The sequence below is a fragment of the Tympanuchus pallidicinctus genome, unplaced genomic scaffold (assembly GCF_026119805.1).
Source record: "Tympanuchus pallidicinctus isolate F22 unplaced genomic scaffold, pur_lepc_1.0 scaffold3, whole genome shotgun sequence".
Classification (NCBI taxonomy): domain Eukaryota; kingdom Metazoa; phylum Chordata; class Aves; order Galliformes; family Phasianidae; genus Tympanuchus; species Tympanuchus pallidicinctus.
Genome location: NW_026294747.1, coordinates 76,257,613 through 76,277,703, shown reverse-complemented (window position 1 = coordinate 76,277,703; position 20,091 = coordinate 76,257,613). Strand labels below are relative to the sequence as shown.

General features: G+C 41.5%; 1 long non-coding RNA gene across 1 annotated transcript; it reads right to left on the bottom strand.

Moving 5' to 3' along the window:
• Window positions 1-7,247: 7,247 nt before the first annotated feature.
• LOC128086722 (uncharacterized) lies at window positions 7,248-10,204 on the bottom strand. Its single transcript, XR_008209504.1, has 4 exons — window positions 10,072-10,204; window positions 9,199-9,315; window positions 8,942-9,095; window positions 7,248-8,533 (listed from the first exon to the last, which is right to left on the bottom strand). It is a non-coding gene; the product is annotated as an uncharacterized LOC128086722 (long non-coding RNA).
• Between the last annotated feature and the right edge of the window lie 9,887 nt (window positions 10,205-20,091).

Here is a 20,091-nt window from a genome sequence, read left to right as displayed (position 1 = left end):
CCGCGGGGCGCCGCGCGCATCCCGGCCTCTGCCGCGCCGAAATGGCCCCGCTCGCGCGCCGCGGCCCCGCCCGCCGCGGGGGAGCCGCCCCCGCCACGCACGGCGGCGCCCCGCCCCTCCGGGCCGGCGCGGGAACGAGCACCGAGTTTCGGTTCTCGGCGCCCCGTTGCGCACGCGCCGCGAGCTCGGGCCTGCGCGGTGCCTTCAGCGCTGCGAGGGGAGCGGCTGCAGGACGCGGCTGCTCGAGCTTACTGCGGTTCCCTGGTTGGAAATGGGTTGCAAATCGTGCCCGTCGCGCTAATCGCTCACATCTCCGCCATAAATGGACGCCTCAGGAAACGACCTGAGACAGGACCGCACACCGTCTCCTGACATAGCCCTAGCCTGCAAGCTAAGCTGTCCTAGCTGACAGAAAGCAAATTCTCCTTGAAAATAGCACTCTCCGGCAGACTCTGTGCAGCAGTTTAACAGTTTAGTGAAGTCCATACACCCCACAAGCTGCATTTGCCAGCTGTACCCAAAGCAAAAATTTTGAAGCGTTTCTTATCTGGCTCGGTGACCACACAGGATGTGGTCAGAGCCATAGGACACCCTGCAGAGGCTGCATTCCCAACTTAGAAACACTGCACACAAAATACACTTCTCCTGGCACACAGGGCTTTATGGGCAGCCCCAGCTGTACTAGAACCAACTCAGAGACAGCTGAGAATCACAGAATCATGATGGTTGGAAAAGACCACTGAGATCATCTAGTCCAACCCCTATCCATCCCCACTGTGCCCCCAATCACATCCCTCAGTGCCACATCTGCACAGTTCCTCCATGCCTCCAGGGACAGCGAGTGACTCCACCACCTTCCAGGGCAGCCTGAGCCAATGCACCACCACTCTATGCGAGAAGGAACTTCTCCTACCATCCAACCTGAACCTCCCCTAGCACAACTTGAAGTCATTCCCTCTCACCCTATTGCTGTTACCTGGGAAAAGAGACCAACCCCCACCTCACCACGGCCTCCTTTCAGGAGGTTGTAGAGAGCTATAAGGTCTCCCCGAGCCTCCTCCGGAGTAAACAATCCCAGTTCCCTCAGCCACTCACCATTAAACTTGTGCTCTAGACCCTGCACCAGCCCAGTTACCCTTCCTTGGGCACGCACAGCAATTACAGTAGGTCCCCCACTGACTTCTTAACTATTCAGGTGTACCTGCCTGCTGTAGTCCTGGCTGCATGCACAGGCTGATCGTGAAGCAAGATGACCTTCAGGGAGCAGCAGCAGCAGGGTTGCTTTACGAGGACAGACAAGCGAGAGCTGATGGCAGTCCCAGTCTAGGCAGCGCCCCCACCAGTGGGACCTGGTGCCATAAAGGTTGAGTGCAGGGGCCAGCATACATCAGCAGTCCCACAGAGGCATTGAACCAGATCCGTCCAGAAAACAGAAGCACAAGGTCCATCTGGGAAGTAAGCTGCTTTTGGAGAAGGGCCAAGGTGACCTAAAAGACAAGTTTACAAATACACTTACAGCACAGCTCAAGCAAAGAGCAGGCCTAACTCCATCTCTGAACTTAAATAGAGGTCCTGGCCAGAGGCTGGGGCTGGTCCTTCCAGGTGAGGCTGCTCATTAGGGTCTGCAGGTGGGCTTAGGGCCCTCCAACCCAGACCTACACTGGTGCTCATGGATTGAGAATCTTGTTGCACCTAGCTCAGTGGTTGTTTCATGTCCTCTGCTCTTTGGCTGTTGTGATTGCAGTAGCAAAGTTATCTAAATTGGTAGTGCTTTATATTTCTCCTTGCATTTGTTATACAGTCTTTTTTTCTTCAGCTTACTGAGAACAGGAGAGATATTCATATTTCATTTTTAGTTATTTTTATTTTTAGAGTGTAAATTTATTTAGGAGTTATAGAAGGATTCTAAATGATAGCTTTTGTTCTTGGGGAAAAAAAATCTTAAAACAAAAATTCCTGTCCGTTCTGCAGTCAATGGAAGCAGCTGAATTGTCAGCACCTCTGACTAAAAGCAGGTCACTTAGATGTCTAAATATAGATTTGAAGTCAGATTTTTAGAAGAGATCAGAACCCATTTATTCCTTACATTATGCTTAGAACATGACATATGATCACTGCACACAGTGCTGCACACATTGGTGTGACATCTGTCACATATTTGTCTGCCATCTTCTTTCCAGAATAAATCCATATAGTGAAGCATTTTGCTTTTTAAGTATGTAACATGCAACAAATATTTTGGTAGGTTTATTATAGGGAAGGGGAGTCTTGGGCAAGAAGTTGTTCTTTTCTTTCTTCCAGGAGACTTTGCTGTCTTCTTGGCCTAGATTCTGAAGAGCTCTTTCCTGCGAATGTGAAACCTTTCCAAGGAAGACTGTGTTTTATCAGTGGATAAAAGTGGTAAAAGTTTCTCCTGCAGATTTGTTACATTCTCGACTTCCATTTTAAAACCCTTTGAGTTGGAACTCTGGGCTTTCCCTTTCCTCCACCCCTAACAGTAACCCTGAGAATAAGCCTCAGAATAATAAGTTCTACGCTAAACCTCCACGCAGGGTCCCAACCAGTGCCTGCATCAAAACCTTCTCAAAGCCACCTTCTTTTCAAAGTCCACCTTCTTTTCAAAGTCCACCTTTTCCTTTGGCACGCTCCCTGCATCCACCTGCGGTTCTAGGCTGTCCCTGCCTGAATACTAGGCTTAATACAGATCTAAGGACCAGGACTCCCAGCCAGTGCTCATAGTAACATGTTCCTTTTGCTGTGTTTTCTCTACACTGTGCCTTTTCTCTTCAAGTTTCCTTTCTAGCTCCAGCCCAGCTGCAACTCCAGGCTCCCTCTTTCAGCCCTAACCTTACCCCTCGCGCAAACCCTCGCCCTTGGTCATGCTCCCCTGCCAGTGCCTGCACCAGGAGGTTCTTGTGGCCAAGTTTTCCTTGCAGCCTACACTTCCCTGTGACAGCCACTTTCTAGCCCCAAGCCAGCTGCAGCTCTTGGCTTTCTCCTTCTCTTAACCACAGACTCAGACCTCACCCTACCCCTGACAGTATGCCAAGCCTTAAACTAAGCCCCTCAGCCTGTGCAAACACCCACGTGTTCTTGCAGCCCATTTATTTTTGTGGCTCAGCCTTTCCTCCAGTGAAAGCTTTCAAGATCCCTTCCAGCTGGAGCTCTGGGCTCCCTCTTTTTCCCAGCACTACCCTACCACTCACATCAGCTTCATGCCAAGACGAGGACTGCCAGGCAGAATAGTTTTATTTCAGTCCATTGACAACATTGGTGTTTTTTGTTATAATATGACGCTGTCAGTATATGTTGCTGGTTCATGGTGCATATACAGTGGTGGAAGATGAAAGATATTCTGGGATGGTACTGAAAAGCTTCAGAAAAAACTAAACCTAGTGCATGCTGTGTGTGATGCCTCTGGAGAGGTCTCTCTTGGTCAATGCAGCTCCACAATTGCATTCATGTTCCATTGTAAGTCAGGATCTGTAGGTTCCAATCTGGTAAGAACAGTTTCTGAGAACAGGAGATTAATTCTCTGAGTTACCGCGTATGTCAAGTCCTGAGCAGCACTTCCCACTTGACTTTAAAGAAATCCACCCCCCACAGATTTATAGTGTTTAAGACTCCTTCAGTGTGTCCAGAACTTTTTGATGGCTGAATATAAAGCTTTTGAACTGCATAAGGACTGAATAGGAGGGCACGGTCAGGGTCAATTCACAGTGTTTGGGAACTCTGTTAAAGGTATGCTGGTGGACTAAACTGAATGTACTCAGCTCCTGAGTGAAGCAGTTTACTATTGCCAGCAGCACTGAACAGTTTTTAGAAGCTCCAGTGGAGATGAAACTGTTTTGTTTTGTTATGCCTGTATAAATTGTTTTCTGCCACTGGTAAAAGTCCTTCTTCCTACATCTGCTACAAGATGCTCAGCTGGAGCTGGTGCACGAGGGAAAGCAAAGGAGAGAATGAGCTACCAGGCCCATGCTAATGAAGGCTTGTCTTTAACTGACTTCATCAACAGAATATATTGAAACACAGGTGCTAGCCCTCTCATTAGCATTTGAGAAAAGACTGGGATGAGCAAGCTCACTGTTAAAGACTATTTACTCTTACTGGTACCTCCAGCAAGGTTTTGTTTAGCCTTATTGTCTAAACATAACATTTTCTAATTTGACACTTTATTTCAGCATGTATAGGAATGACTTGGTTTTTGTTTCACTGGTCATTAAGAGCAGTTCCAGTGGTGAGTTAGGCTCACTGCTTTTAGGAGAAGGGATATCACAGTTTGTAATTGAGGCTTTGCCTAGCTACTGGAAGGTAATATTCCCCTTTACAATTATTTTCTGCAGCTGCAAAGAACAGAAGGCCCACAGAGTTTCCTTGGGCCAACTGCCACAGAAACTAATTTCAGCTAAGGCAGACTCATAAATTGTTCCATTACTCTATAAATTGGTCTGAGCACATGTCACTTCAAGCCAAGCTGGGCTACTTTAAATCTAGCCCCTAGTTGTGAAATACTGCTGCTTTTTTAAAGAATGCATCTTAAAGAGATGATGGAAATAATAAGAGCAGTCCACACAGACAAAATATTTCATTTATTTTCAAAACAGAAAAGGAGAAATAGAAAAGCAGTAACTATCAACTACTTAACATGCAGATTCTTTAATTGCTCTGATTTTATAAGAAGACATACATTCTGTATGTGGAAATGATTACTGGCTCTATGCACTTACAGGCAGAAAGCAATGCCTGCCAGCCTTCAGATGTGCCACCAAGAGTTAGAGAGTTCACAGAATGTCACATCATTGCAGAGGATTTCAAACAATCTCTGGAACATAACTAAAAATGCAAAACTAAAATTAATTTACAGAGATCAGTGCAATAATTCCTTAAGCAGAAAAGATTCTGACATTTCATTTTAAGCGTTACCAATTTTCTTCTGTTTCTCAACAGGAAGCATAACACATAACCAGAGGCCTACAGAGAGGCCATCAGCCCTAATTAGGGACCAGGCATCTGTCCTAAGTGATGCTTTGGGGCTTTTTTTTTTTTTTTTGGAGGGGGGAGGGGAGTGTGAAGGGGGTAGAGAGCAGGATGGGCTAAAAAACAGTAGACAGCTCACTCCAGTATAGGCTTAGGGAATTATTACAGCCAGAGGTAGCTTCTTTAGTCACCACCCCAAATGAGATGGAGGCCAGGACAGCTTCTTCTTCTCACCTTGTTTGACTCTCCATAAACAAGCCAACTAAAAGCCTTACTGTGATCAGCATCTAGCAGTAGCCATGCCCATTTCAGTTCAAACAAAGTAAATTCCCCCTAGTGAGAGAAACACTAAAACTCAGCTATCCCACTCCCTCTGGGGCCCTCTGCTTCCCTTTTATGACTTCCCCACTTAGGCTGCACAGCCGTCAGTTCCACCTCCCAGCAGTTTAACAAGCCACAACTGCCAGGTTTTGCAGCTTATATAGTCTTTAAGGGCTAACCTCTTCCTTCTTATTTAGCAAAGGCTTTTAACCCTTTCTAGGTTCATAGTGACTACTTGAGTTGTTTATTTGCAGTTTCCTGAAGAAGATGGGATTTTCTGAAGTCTCTGAGTTGATCCAAGCTTCTGTTTTATTGGGTGTAGTCAGCTGCAGAGTTTCAGAACTGCTCCTATGTGCTGTTGCTCCAGCTTAGGGGTAGAGAATCTGGACCAGCAAAAAGATAAAGATTGATAGATTCCATTACCAAAACTGTGGTATCTTATGAACAAGATTGAAAATGTATAATAAGGACAGTCTGTATATACATCTTCTTGTTTTTTCTTCAGCTTGAACTGTATTTTGGTCAACACTAAGTATAATGTTCTGATAAATCCATTAATCATGTCTGTGTCTGTCTAAAAGCTGATGTTTTTCAAAATGCTTTTTTTCTTACTGAAAAGGTGTTGTGCTTCCTCTATCTAGCTTTAATAACCTTTAAACATGCAGTCACATTTTAAACATATTTAAGAAACAAAATGTAGTATTTACTTTCTTTAACTGCATATCTTTTAGTAGATCCTGCTTGGTGCAGAGCTCATCTTATTTGATAACACGATTAAGTTCCATTTTGCAACAGCTGTATTTTTAATATTTGTAACATTTCAGGGACATTTTCCTTCCTGCTACAGGACTTCAGCAGCGTTATCAATTTTCAGCTGAGAAGCACAGCTTCCTTAGTATGTGCCATTTTAGAATTTCTTGCTTGCTGTGGTTACTCACAGGAACTACCATAGGTGATGAACTGTTGAAGAACTGTGGTGGTTCCCACATGTTCTAATTTAGACAGCTGCCACTATTACTAAGGGTTTTGTTTTAAAAGAAGGGTATCTTTATGCTCTGTTTCAGTGTTGCTAAATAGCTTTCTGATACTTTTCTGCTGAAGATATTAAAAAGTACCACTAATGCCAATAGTGAGACATAGTTCCTAGAAAAGTATTGTGAAAGTGCAGAAAATAAGGGACAGTGTTTTCAGAGCTTAAAGTACAAAAACATCCTTCACTATTGGATGCCTCTGTTTTGGATGGAAAGCACCAGGTATGAAGACCCTGATTGATGATAAACCCAAGTGAATCCTGAACCTGTAATGGCACAGTATTTGTGGAAAACAGATCTCCCAAGTATGGCATCTAAATAAAACAATCACACACATTGGCTTGCTCCATATCTTGTCGATTTGTGTTCTGAAATCTCCAAGGAACTTTACCAGATTTGGCCACCCCTGTGTTTTTTCTGTATCTCTGATAGGAATTCCCCTGCTCCATTTTGTTTGTGGCTGCTTGTCCCATCTCTGGAACAAAGCCCTACGAACAGCAGCCCTGTCCTCCTAGCATAGCAGCTGCTACCTCCAATGGCATCTACAAACTTGCTGAGAGTGCACTCCATCCATCATTCAGGTCATGAATAAAGATATTATGCAGTTTTATCTTCACCATGAATCCTTGAGGGATGCCACTTGTATGACCAGTCACCAGTTCTGCTTCGCATGGTTGATTACCACCCTTCAAGCTCACTGGCTCAGCTGATTTTCAACCCATGTTATCATCCACTTACACAATCCATATCGCACTAATTTGGCTTTAGGGAGATAATGGGAGACTGTATCAAAGAATACGGTCCTACTAGAATCAAAGCATACAGCGCTCCTCCCTCCACAACTGAACAAGTCATCTCATCACAGAAGGCAATCAGGTTGCTCAGGCATAATTCGCCCTTGATCATTCTGAGCTGGCGGTTCCCAATCACCTTATTTCTCCCATATTTAGAAATGGCTTGTAGGAAAATTCTGCCCATAACTCTTGCAGAAAGTGCAGTTGAGCTTCTTGACCTTATTTCTCCAGATTCTTCTTGCCTTCTTCAGGATGGATGTGAGTTTGCATTCTTTCTTCCTTATGGCTCAATCGTAGTATGTTTTTATTTTGATAAATACGAAATTGGCAATGGGACCTTAATAGAATCTATCACACCTCCTTTAAAGGATATTTTATATCTACAGTGTAAAAAAAAAAAAAGCAATATTTAGGGTTCAGTAAAATACGATATGCCTCCTCTAAATACATTTTTACCGCGTGTAAAACCAATTTTGCCTCAAGTTCTTCCAATTTACGTATCAAATACATTTTCTAAGAAATATTCTGTAAGAAAATGGAAATTAGAAAAGTCACTTCCTTAAAACTTTTTTTTTTTTTCCACTAAATCTCTTCCCTGCTGCTCACAAGAGCAGAAGTGAAAATGCTTTAGGAGTTGGTTAGACATGAAATTACAACAAATCTCCAAGAAACTGCATAAAATACAGCAGACAAGAATCAAGAGAAAGGCTTCTCAGTGTGTGGCACTGTGCTGCATGCCCATGACTGTACCACCTCCATGGGTTCAGGAGCTGCAGGCTGCAGCAGCACTGCCATTTTGTGTGCGGTGGGGGTTGGGCTGAGTTCCATTTAGGGAAGCTCTTCCCTCCTGTACGAGTTTGTTTGAAAATACATATGTAAGAGGCCTGATCTACTCCGGTCTTTACTGTAAGTAAGTGAGCAGCGCTGTTTTAACATGAACAGTTACTCAAGTGCAGGCATTACTGCAGTTGTTTATGTTCAATAGCTGCACTGGTGAGAGTGGCCTGTTTCCTGCTCTTAGCAGAAACTATGCCATGAGAGCACCTTTGCACACGTATGACATCCTCCGGCTGTAAGAGATTGTTGTGCATTGCTTGTTCTGGTGTTAAAAAGCAGGTTAAAAGAAGCAGCCCTATCTATTCCAGGCCTGAAGAGGGGCCTGTGCCCCAGCCTTTCTCTCTGATGCATGTAGCAGTGGGGGTGGCACTTCCTGATGATCTGGAGGTGATAAGGCACTGCTACTTCTTCATGTGTGGTTTGATGTTGTAACCAGAGTCCTGGCAGCTACTGAGGATTAGCAGAGCTGTTAAGAGTGCAATCTGTGTGCAGACAGGACTTTGGTTGTTAGACACTGTCACTGAAAACTTCTTAGCAGTGTTCTCTCAGGTCCATTGCACATGAAGCAGGCTTGGAGATTAATTAATGGGAAAGAAAAAAAGATGGAAATGACACACAAGAAACTGATGTTTATGCCCAAAGCTCTCTCTAAACCATACAGTTACGTATGTGCGAGCTGCGCAGCATAAGAGTGGCAGAAAACTGAAGCAGAAGACAGACTGCAAACCTGCAGCTTTCTTCTGCTGTCACTGTTTCTGCATTTGCAAATGAGGTCACTACCACATTTCCTCTCAAGGTAGGCAGAAAGGGCAGATTAGAAGCTTGCAAACTGTAGAGTAAGTGTAGCACAGCAAGAGTTTTCCTGTTTAGATAGATGTTAGTTCTGTGATGTTAGGCACGGCACAGTCCTTGCAGAAATGCAGACTTTCCATCCTACGTGGAAGAATACAACGAGGAAGCCAAAGTGGTTTTGCTTACCTTTGAGGTGAAGATGTATGAAGATTGCTTAGAAATAAAAGATTCATGTGTTCCAGCATGTTTTTCAGTTTCTTGAACATCCAAGTTGAGCTTGATCTTCAGAAATGTCTTCAACAACTACCACACAGCAAGCCAGGCCTTCTAGACCTCACTGCTATGTTGAATAAAAAGTCAAGGTATTGGTGAAACTGAATCAATGCCAAACTGACTGATATAGACCCCCCCTCCTTTTCTGTTTAGAATCAGTATTGACTCACAGAATAGTATCAACAAAAAAAGATAAAATCCAGGCATGCTGACAGGTCTGCTGTGGGGAAGGAAGCCATCTCCATGCTGCTCCCAGTGTGCTCACCACACGGCTTCTGTTCTGGTTCCTGCGGAAAGCAGGGGGGAGGAAAGAGAAACAGTGGCTCCCCTGTTTTCAAGACTGAGGAAACTCAGGAGACGTAACCAAGACACCTGGTATTTGTGTTTGTTTCCCATTATTTTGGCTGCTGAATATTGCAGAGGAGGGGTGTTAGGTCTTCTCATATACAGTAAATGGGTGAGTTCTTCCCACTAACTGGCAGGCAGAACCTATTTTTCAGGGTTGCTATCTGACTACCTACCAATAGCATGAAGACACCATTTTAAAAATATGAGAAAGCATTATTCCTTGTCACTTCTTGATTGTGACAATATGCAGACACACACGCACCAGCCAGAAAGAAGGACTGGCACAGAAAAGAGCTGACAAAAAGGGAAACGGAGGAGAGTGTAAGAAACAAGGAAATAATAGAATGAAAAGGGAGGGAGGAAGCAGCGGGGGTTTGCTTTCGTCTTCCGCACACTCTCTGTGACAAGAAAATTACTCAGAGGTGCAGGCATTAGATGGATGTTTAAAAAGGAATAGCAGAGAAAGCTTGAATGAGACTGATCTTTTGAAACAAACAGTGCCTTACAGATGAAATCAAATAGCTTTTACTGGGACAGTAGGTCTAGGAAGACTGCCATCAAAGTGACCTGCTCAGTCAGATACTGTCATGTTTCTCCTTTCACTCAGAGCAAAGAAACAATTTGTATGACTTATCACTTCATTATTTTATTCATTTGCTTCTTCATCCATTGCTGGGATATTTTCTGTCAGTTACCAGGTTTCTCTTGGCTCTGTCTTCAGTCATGTTCACTGGCAGTAAGTGCTATTAGCTTGGAACAAATCTCTCAAGGAGAAAGATATATTTCTCTATGCATCCCGGTAAGTCTGAAGTACTGCTGCTTCTAACGATCCCTAAGGAGAAGTAGGCAGAAAGCCAACTCTAAGCAACTTTTGCATGAGGAACTATTTAAAAATGCATGCAATCTTTTGTGTATTAATCTGGTTTTTAGGACAAAAATAATATTTGAATGTCAGCATAGAAAATAGTAAAGTCCATGCTGTGGTCAGCAATAACAAACTGGGCTGGGAAATGCAATCTTCCCTCTTCCATCCATGGAAAACTACACTGATATTTTCTTCATCGCATTTTGAAGTACCGCAGGCTTTGTCCCCAGGGCACCATTCCCTGTCAGTACCTGCTGTCTGTAGACTACCCCAGCTGGTACACAAGGAAATGACCTTCCTTTAAATTCATAGCATTCTTCCAACTGGCATACCACTTGTTAATTGATACCAGTAGTAATGCTTCAATAATAATTACTAATATAGTAAAACAAGAGTTCAGAATATTTAGTAATTTAAAAATTACTAAAGCAGTTAGCAAAGTATGGGAGAAAGTATTTTTTCTGTAGTGCAACTCAAATTATTCTTACGTGTAGTTGTTTTAAGAACTATGCCTTAACCATTTAGGCAACAGGCTAACAAAAATAGATCAATCAAATATAAGATGAATATAGGATTTGGGTGACAATTTTCAACCACGTACTATGTCCTAACACACGAAGATAAGAGGATTAGGGTTGATGGCTGAACCAGTTAAAATCTCAGTTTTCTAAAATCTCCGCCACTGACCCAGAGTGTTTCAGAACTGATTTTTACAGCTGCACAGTGCCTATATTTGAGGTTTTAAAATCCCACCCTGAAAATTGTCCATAAATGTCATCATTTTTTTCTAGATGAAATCTAGGAATCCACTTCCTAGATGAGATCTGTCAAGTTTGCATGATAAAAGTCAGTCTGGATTTTGAGAGTTTTTCATGGAATCCTTAGAATTAGAAAGGGCCTTTGAGGGCCATCTAGTCCAACTCCCCTGCAATGAACAGGGACACCACAGCTACATCAGGTTGCCCAGGACCTTATCCGGCCTCGCCTTGAATGCCTCCAGGAATGGGGCATCAATCACCTCTCTGGGCAACCTGCTCCAGAGCCTCATCACCCTCACTGTAGAAGATTTTTTCCTTACATCTAACCTAAATCTGCCCTCTTTGAGTTTGAAACCATTTCACTTTATTCCATCACCATAGACCCTGCTAAAGAGTCTGTCCTCTTCTTTCCTGTTATTCTCCTTTAGATAAAGAAAGGCTACCAGGTATATATATCAGGTGTATATCAGACATAATATCAGGTCACCTTACAGCCTTTTCTTCTACAGGCAGCACCAGCTTGCTCAGTAGAGAGAGCTGTCCTTGTAGGGGAGGTGTTCCATTCCATGGATCAATTCTGTGGCCCTTCTCTGGATGTACTCCAACAGCTCCGTGTCTCTCCTATACTGAGGACTCCACATCTGGATGCAGCACTTCAGATGAGGTCTCACTAGCTCAGAGTAGAGGGGCAGAATCACCTCCCTCACCCTGCTGGCCATGCTTCTGCTGCGGCCCAGGATACAGTTGGCTTTCTGCACAGTGAGGGCACATTGCTGGCTCACAGCCAGCTTCCCATCCACCACCAGTACCCCAGGTCTTTTTTGGCACAGCTGCTCTCAATCCTTTCATCTCCCCGTTTGTATTGATAATGGGGTTTGCTTTGACCCAGGTGTAAGACCTTGCATTTGGATTTGTTGAACCTCATGAGGATCACCTGGGCCCAGTGCTCAAGCCTGTCTAGGTCCCTCTGGATGGCATCCTGTGCCTCTGGTGTGTTGATCGCACCCTACAGCCTCATTATTTATTTTTATTTTTCAGCTATCCTTTCTGATGCTGAAAGTTCAGCAGCACAGATGATAGCCTCATTAATTTCACTTGGTCAGCTGACAGGGTTGGACCTTATCAAGAATCCCTGTGCCAAACATATGCACAAAACAGGGAACTGAGAAGTAGGAAAGCAGCACTTACAATATATTTATCACCAGATTAGAAGTGCAATAAAAAACATTCAGATAAAAAGAACTACCTGAAAAATAACTAGCCTGCGGTAAAACTGCTTCAGACTGCTATCTGAAATGAAGAAAATGGGAATAATGAGATCTAAACATTCTTTGAGATTTCACTCAGGAGCATTCTGCTTAAAAAAAAAGCATGAGACCACTTGGGTGACTTGGCGTCTGCCTTGGTAAAAACATTTTTGCCTTGGAAATGAAGATGAATGGCCTAAAGAAAAAGCCTGAGAGGAATGGAGACCAGGAGTCAGTATGGGACCAGGCAGAGGCAAAGCTAGGGACACAGCAGGGGGTCACATCATTGGAAACCACTGGAGGGGGGAAGAGGAGAAGGGAGCAAGGCCCAGGCATCCTTTATGTCTGAAATGAAGTGAATGCACACACCTCTACTGCTAAGCCTAGAAACTACTATTTTGGACATTAGCTCCCTGAAAGGAAGAAATTTCCAACATCTTGGCCTTTTCAAAGCAGATATTTTGGCTCCATGGCCATGTTATACTAAGAGAAATCTGAAGTTTTAGCTAACAGCACATCCTTCCTTCCCTGGGCAGAACCTGCTATTTGGGAGAAGTTTTATGGAGTATCTGAAAGGAAGTTCCCAGTATTATTCAACATTTCTGTATCAGATCAGGTTTTTGAAGTACAGAACAAATCACAGTTCACTTGTTAATTAACTGAATTTCAGCAGATGGGAAAAACAGACATCAAGAGGTTAGAATAAATTGGCCGTGCAAGTTAATGGCAGTCAGGAACATGAATCAGTATCTCCTGGCAAACAGGGCACAAATCTTTGCCAACTGTGCCACTGTGACAATATGGGTTTATCTGCTATCATGTGCTTTCTCCCCCCACGTGTGTCCCTTGCCAGAGGCACTGTGTAAGGCCACATGCCAGAACATCCCTCAGCCTGGCATGTAGCATGGCCCAGCCACAGCCACCGTCCTGCCCCAGCCTTCTTCCCTCAATGAAGAACTCTATTTTTCACGGACAGAAAATCTTTAACAGTCAACTTTTCACAGCTTCAAGCATCTTTCTTCACATCACTGTCAAAAGCCTTGCAGGCATGATCCACAGCAATTAGGTTTACTAGTGCATTTTAATCCTCAACGAATTTGGACGCTTCCTAAAAAGTCATCCAGTTTATGAGATTATACATGATTCAAATTATTTTACTTTTTTGCAGCCTTTGAATTTCAGCCAAGACATTTCAGGTACAATGGACAATTGTTCAATACAAACTTCTTCATTAGTTTATAATCTATGACTTAGTCTGCCATCCATTTGTTAAACGCTGTCAAATCTTCCTCTTTTAGAAGATTGCCCAGAATGAGACAATTCATTTTGCACATCTCTGTGAATGATGCACAACTTTTAAAAAAGGTTTTAAAACCCCTTTCTGATGCACTCCCCTACTCTGTAGAAGAGGCTCTCCTCATCCATGCCTGTGGATGCCAACAAAGAACCATCCTGTCTGCCAGGAGGGCTGTTGTTTTCCCAAGTCAGCCTGTTGAGCTCAGCCAGCAACCAGGCATAAATACACCTACAGGGGCAACTGCTGATAGAGGACTTAATTTAGGGTTCCTGAGCATTCATGTCTGGATTAAAATCTAGGTCCTTGGAAACAGTTGTAAGTGCTCCAAGTATCTTTTCCATCTCCTAGCTTCTGCAAATCCCAGATCTGTACTTTCTGCAGGTATTCAAAACGTTTCTCTTATAACCACTTGGCCCATCCTCATTCTTGTCAAGGAATTAACTTGCCATGTATCTGTTGCTTCACATGAGTTTATCACTAGGGAGCTTAAAATGAAAACAACTATTTATTTATTTTTGTTTATAATTACAAAATAAAGGCAATTGCAAATATAAAATGTACCACTACCAATCCTTTGCCTTAACTTTAACTACGCTGCTGCAGTTCTGTCCCTTTACTTACTCTTCACCCTTCAGGCCTGCCTGTTTCCTGTTCCCTCCCGTGTGCAGTTACTGGTGTGTGTCTCAACTCAGAGTGATCCAGTTCAGAAAAATAGTAATTTTTCTGCTTGTTTAAGTCTGCAGACTGATATGCAGTGCTCAGATGAGTAGCAGCACCAGCATGAGAGAGGCAGGCCTGACTCAGAGCAGGATTAGTTTTAACCTATCTGGGAATGACATCCTTAGGGATGCTTTGAAGTACCTTTCGGCTGCAGTAGTCAGGAGATAAGTCAGCAGCATTTGCCTCTTAATTACTGCTTTTAGGAGTGGGTTCCCTTGAAGGATACCACTTAGAGGTTTTCTGTATATCCTGAACAGAGAGGGCCAACCTGTGTAAGATACTACTCAATATTAATAAATGAGTGAGAAGCTGGTCCCTGGCTCTTTGAACAGAGAAACTTGCTGTGGTGCTGGCTACAAAGACGTCAAAAGGCACTGAGAAACCATACTGCTACAGATCGAGCCAGAATCCCTTTAACCACATCAAAACAAAGTAGCTTTTCCGTGTGTTATTTCAAGTGGTACAGAGAAAGACAAATATTCTTTTCTCCACTCCACCTAATAATATTAAATGTTTTACCTCTTCTGGTTTTGAAAAAAAAAAAAAAAAAACAAAAAAAAAACAACCAACAACAACAACAGTGAATGATTGGGTATTAACTGCCATACCACAGTGTGCTTATTTACTGCTGCTGACCTGGCAGCTTACGGAGTAGATACTCAGACAAGCAATGGCACTGAGGAGTTATTCATAGGCCAACTGTGTTTTTTGCTTCCTTTTATCCTGTGCACCAGTCTGAAGCACTTAAGTCATACTTCATCCTTTTGCTCTGTTCAAGGCTGACCCTGCTTTTTAAATGGAAAAATATATTAAGAGAGTCATAATCATAGTGCTCCCTCTGGTTCCATTAGCTTCAGAGGAATTGCATTTTATACATTATATGTGACCAAATTAAAAGGCCCAAGTTTTTTGTGTGCAGTTCCTGACTTATAGAGGCTGGGTATAATTACTTCTTTTAGAATATTGCTATTATACTGTAATTTGCACAAGGGTCCAAAAGCCTTCCTATGTGCCAGCTGGGTCAAAAACTCCACCACTTTACAATCAAGAGCAGCACTGCTGCTTTGCTCATTTCAGCACAGGTGGACAATTAGGTAATTAGGGCAGAATTAACCCCCTCACCCCTAAATTATCGTACTGCATTGTACTGAAGTTTAAAAAGAAATGCTGAGTTTGGAATATATATATTGATCCCATTTCATCAAAAGTGAGGAACGTATATTAAACCACGTATGCAATAAGTATTTTTAAGTGTGCAGCTTGAAATGCTGAAGAGGCCCTACATAAGATCTTCATACTGAGATTCATAAAACCATTCCCTCTGCAACCTTAAAGAAAAAGTCATTCTTCCTGTTCTGTACTAAAATGATGCACCATTAAGAAGCAGCCATCTCATTGAACAGAAACAATTGTTAGTACAACCAGAATACCCTCATATAAAGCATTTTAGTAATGTCATGATTTCAGGTATCAGCTTGACCTTCAGCTCAACAGAACAGAGACACTCACAAGGTGCTTTCAATCACATTTCGGCAATTTGACGAACTAATGAATAATCAAATGATAATAGCTGAGATCAAACCAAAACATTTGCAGGACATCTCCAACTTACATTTATGTTATGGATTGCTATGAAAGTTTGAAGACTGAGTCTTTTTTTTTTTTTGGTCTGTTTAAACCTTGACTGAAAACTGAATGTAACAAAAGCAAAAATTACAAAAGAAAACTCAACACATCAAAACACAAAACACATCAAATCACTGCAGAGTTGGTATACATGGGCTCCCCGTTCATTTCCAACAAAACGCAGATACCTTGTTCTTTGCCCCACCAGCACTTTGAATAGTTTATTATAAAGTTCTCTTGTTCCACTGCTCCCATATAAAGCAGCACTTTCCCAAGACTGGATGAATTCAATGAATTACCATTTTCAAGAGATTGGTTGAAACGGAAAAGATTTTGACAGATACATATTCTGAAATATTAACGAAGAAAAATAATGAAGGAAATTTAATTTTTTTTGCTTTGAATTCTCAAACCAATTACTTACTCTCTCATTTCAGTATTTTTTTTTAGTGCACTTTCCCAAGATACTCAGAAATTGATGGCAATTATTCTGCATTTGCCCCTTTTCTTGCATATGGCAAGTAAATGCTCTGTGAAGCTTATCTTATTTCATATTTCATACCTTTAAATACATTATTTCACTGGTATTTTCTATTAATGTTATGATTTCAAATAGAATTTACTTTGCTAGTATCACTTTCAGGCTGTCCTGACATGCAAAATTAAAGCACGTCACTGCAAGGAGTAGCTGTCATTCATTCTTTCTCTTGTTATGGCACTGCTAACATTGGTATTACAAGTTGTTACATCTGTACTCTTAAGTACATTCTTTCAGATAATACCTGTGTTTTTTTTTCCTTTAGAAGTGTTGAAAGCTAAATATATCGCTTACTCTTCTAATCTCTTAAAGAAATGCAGTCACTTTTGACAATTCAAAGAAACTTGATATCTCTTTAGTACTTGCCTCTGGCTCTCTTTCTTTTTCTTCTTTTTTTAATTTGTAAGAATGTAACTCACTAAAAATGTCACTTTTGTGCTTAGAAGAAAATTGTTTTTAAAATCTGTACAATGGCAAGGAATGGGGAGATTTTCATCTCAGAAAAGCTTTTTTTTCCAACTCAAAAGATTTGTCTTTTTTTTAATCTAAACTATTCATCTGGAGTCCCTTCTAGGCGCGGAAGATCCAGTCATCACATCCTGTGTCAGGATAGGTGAATCATCACCTGAAAGTGTCCACTCCCTCTCAGCTGAAAATAGGAGCAGCTGGGGATGAGTTGGTCTGACCATGAGCCAGCCCCTGCTGTGGCCATTCAGTGCTGGGGGGGATGAATCCCACCCAAAGTCCCTATCTGCATATAAGCCATGGTAAAACTGTCAGCTAGAGACATGAGTGTATAATCAACAGATATTAAGATGCTACAGTCATAAAATAAACAAGAAAGTTAGGCAAAGTAGATTAAGATAACAAAAGAGAATAAATGGAAGGCTTGCCCTTAGTTGGACTCACCACAGAACACCAGAAGGGATCCCCAGATGATCCTTCCCCACTGGTAGCCAGCTCTTAAATAGGTCTTAGGAGGAGCCTGGCTCCCCCCCCCTTCCAGCAGCACAGCTGAATTGCCTTCACCTGTGCTCCTCTGGCTGACTCAGGTGATCAATCAGAGGTTCAGGCCATCACTCAGCAGTTCCCATACACATGAGGAAATATCAGCTTGCTTAAAAAATACATGGGAAAATTTGTTTCAGATGAGAAGACCTAGAAACAGTAATGCTATCAGACATCTGGCATTTGGTACGGGCATCACAAATTCTATAACTATAGTTTTATTCTCACTATGAGAATAGTCTCCTAGTTTCATGGAGTTATTTTCCAACCCGTTTTTGTCTCTCACATCCCTGCATTAGCTCAGTTAGTCTTTTTGTAAAGTTTTGCATTTTCAAGGTAGTTTGTTTCCAAGTATGCTAGGTACTACTGTTTATTGCAACCTGCGTATCAGAACCATAGAGCTAATAGAAAATTGTACTTGATTTTAGCCCTCCTCCCATACACAAAATTGCTTATGGAGAAGCAGTAATCTAAAGACACAATGAATTTTCTTCTTCTTGTGCAGAAGCCTGCACAGCTCACTAGTAAATGGAAAGCTTTAATCTGCATATGATTTCTTTAAACACATCACTCTTGCAGTCTTTAGAATGCATGTTTGTCATAATAGAAAATCACAGTAAATTAAATTACTGACAATATGATGCCTTGTTTGCAGTCCATGCTCTGATAATATTTTATTTGGCATAAAACATAAGTAAAACAGCTCTAAAGACTTAGCCAGATTCACCCAATATCTCAGTGAGTCTCAGCTTCAGACTTAGAATCAATAGCATTCTACCCAGGGAGAATATTATCCACTCCTTTCACTTTATTTGATATTAGTACTTAGTTAATAATAATATAATATGAAAGGATATAATATACATTAATACAAATATGCTGGGTAAAAAGAAAGAAATGGTGATGCAAGTACGTTAAGCTTTCTATCTTTCACAGATGAACAACCTTTCTTGGGTGGCAGAAGTCAGGAAAAATATGAAGCAGAACGTTTGTTCTTAGCTTTGGACAGTGATAGCTTACTGCATTTATGAATAATTCCTTATAGTTTTTTTTTCACTTCCTACCCCGGAAGCTAAATTAGTTTTACAACTATTAATTGAATTGTCTAACTTCACTACACTCTGTGAGATAGAAAGGATTATTAACTCCACTTTACAGATAAGGAAACTGAGACAGGGAGAGGAAACGATTAGCTAGAGGTCACACTGGGAATCAGAGACAGATAAATCTCAAATCTCTCAATCCAGTGCATTAAGTGTTGAACATCATTCCTTCTCCACACAAACAGACACTAGAAATGAGACACAATTCAAATAGAAGCAATTAAAACAAAATTTCATAAAAGATAAAAGCTTCAGAAATTCATCCTGTGCTGATGATCCCAAATATTATTCTCTTCTGTCTCTGTTGCATGGTTCAAAGATCAGATTATCCCTGCTTCCTTCCTCCTTACACCACCAGTATGTGCAGCACATCAGATCACTTGATACAGTCACGTAGCCCTCCTGCAAATATCTGCCCTGCCTGCATGCTGTACAGTTTTATATGCATGCAATCACCATTGCCTTAGCAATTACATTTAATTCTGGATTTCTTTAATTCAGCAGATAGTTTTCCATTACTTTCCAAAGGAAAAAAGTCAGGATCTCTATGAAAACCATAGTATTATATGAGAGAAAATCAGGTCTCTATAAGATTCCAGTTTTGAAGCAACTTTAGTTTCTGGCTTTAGCACTTCTCTCCATTCTCCCTTCTCCACTGAATACCTGTACATAAGATATTTGGTCCATTTCTAATAGCAAAGGTGGTCTCATGTCAGTTTGTTGGGGCAGATATATCTCTAAAGAAGAAAACGGAGTTGTTACAGAGCAAACAGTAGGGCAGAAGTGCAGATTAGTACAAAACAAAATGCTTCAAATGTTGCCATTAATTGTTCCAAAAATCTTGTTCTAGCTACAACATTTTCACTGATAACAGCCTTTCTTAAGTTCTCTCGAGAAAGTTTGTAAAATAAAGAGTTTCTAAATAGTATCACAGATCAAAATCAATCTATTTTTAAACAAGTCTTAATTCAGACCTCTGCAAATTCGGAATAGAATTAGCCTTTAGATTTTTTAAAAGTAAAATAAACAATATATTTGCCTGTGCTGATTTCAGTGGAAACCCTGGGAATAGGATCTGAAGGATTTTATTAGAGGCACATGAAATCTAGAGCTTCAACAAACAACCTGGAATTCAAGAAAATGCAATTAAATACAATTAAAAGGACCTACTAATCATTATTGACACTATTACTGCTGCCCATTACTTTCTATAATTGCACATGATTTTCTACCTGATAGTCCTGATCACTCTTATGAGGCCCAGAATGCGAATGCATTGTAATGTTCCTCTGACTCTCCTCAGCTAAATGTTATGATGAGTTAAATACTAAGATTTGGTCTAGTTGTAGAGAGAATATTTGTTTGGCTTGTGGATAGAACACTTCTTTTATTCACTTATGATTGTTCTTAAGACTGTATATATTTGACGAACAAAACTGTTCTGTAGAGTGATAGATGAATGTTTGAAAAACTGTTGGAAATCCTTCCCAATATGGTTTCCACATAGCAACAAAACAAGTTCAGTTTATGACTTTTATTAAGAGTATCTAAGA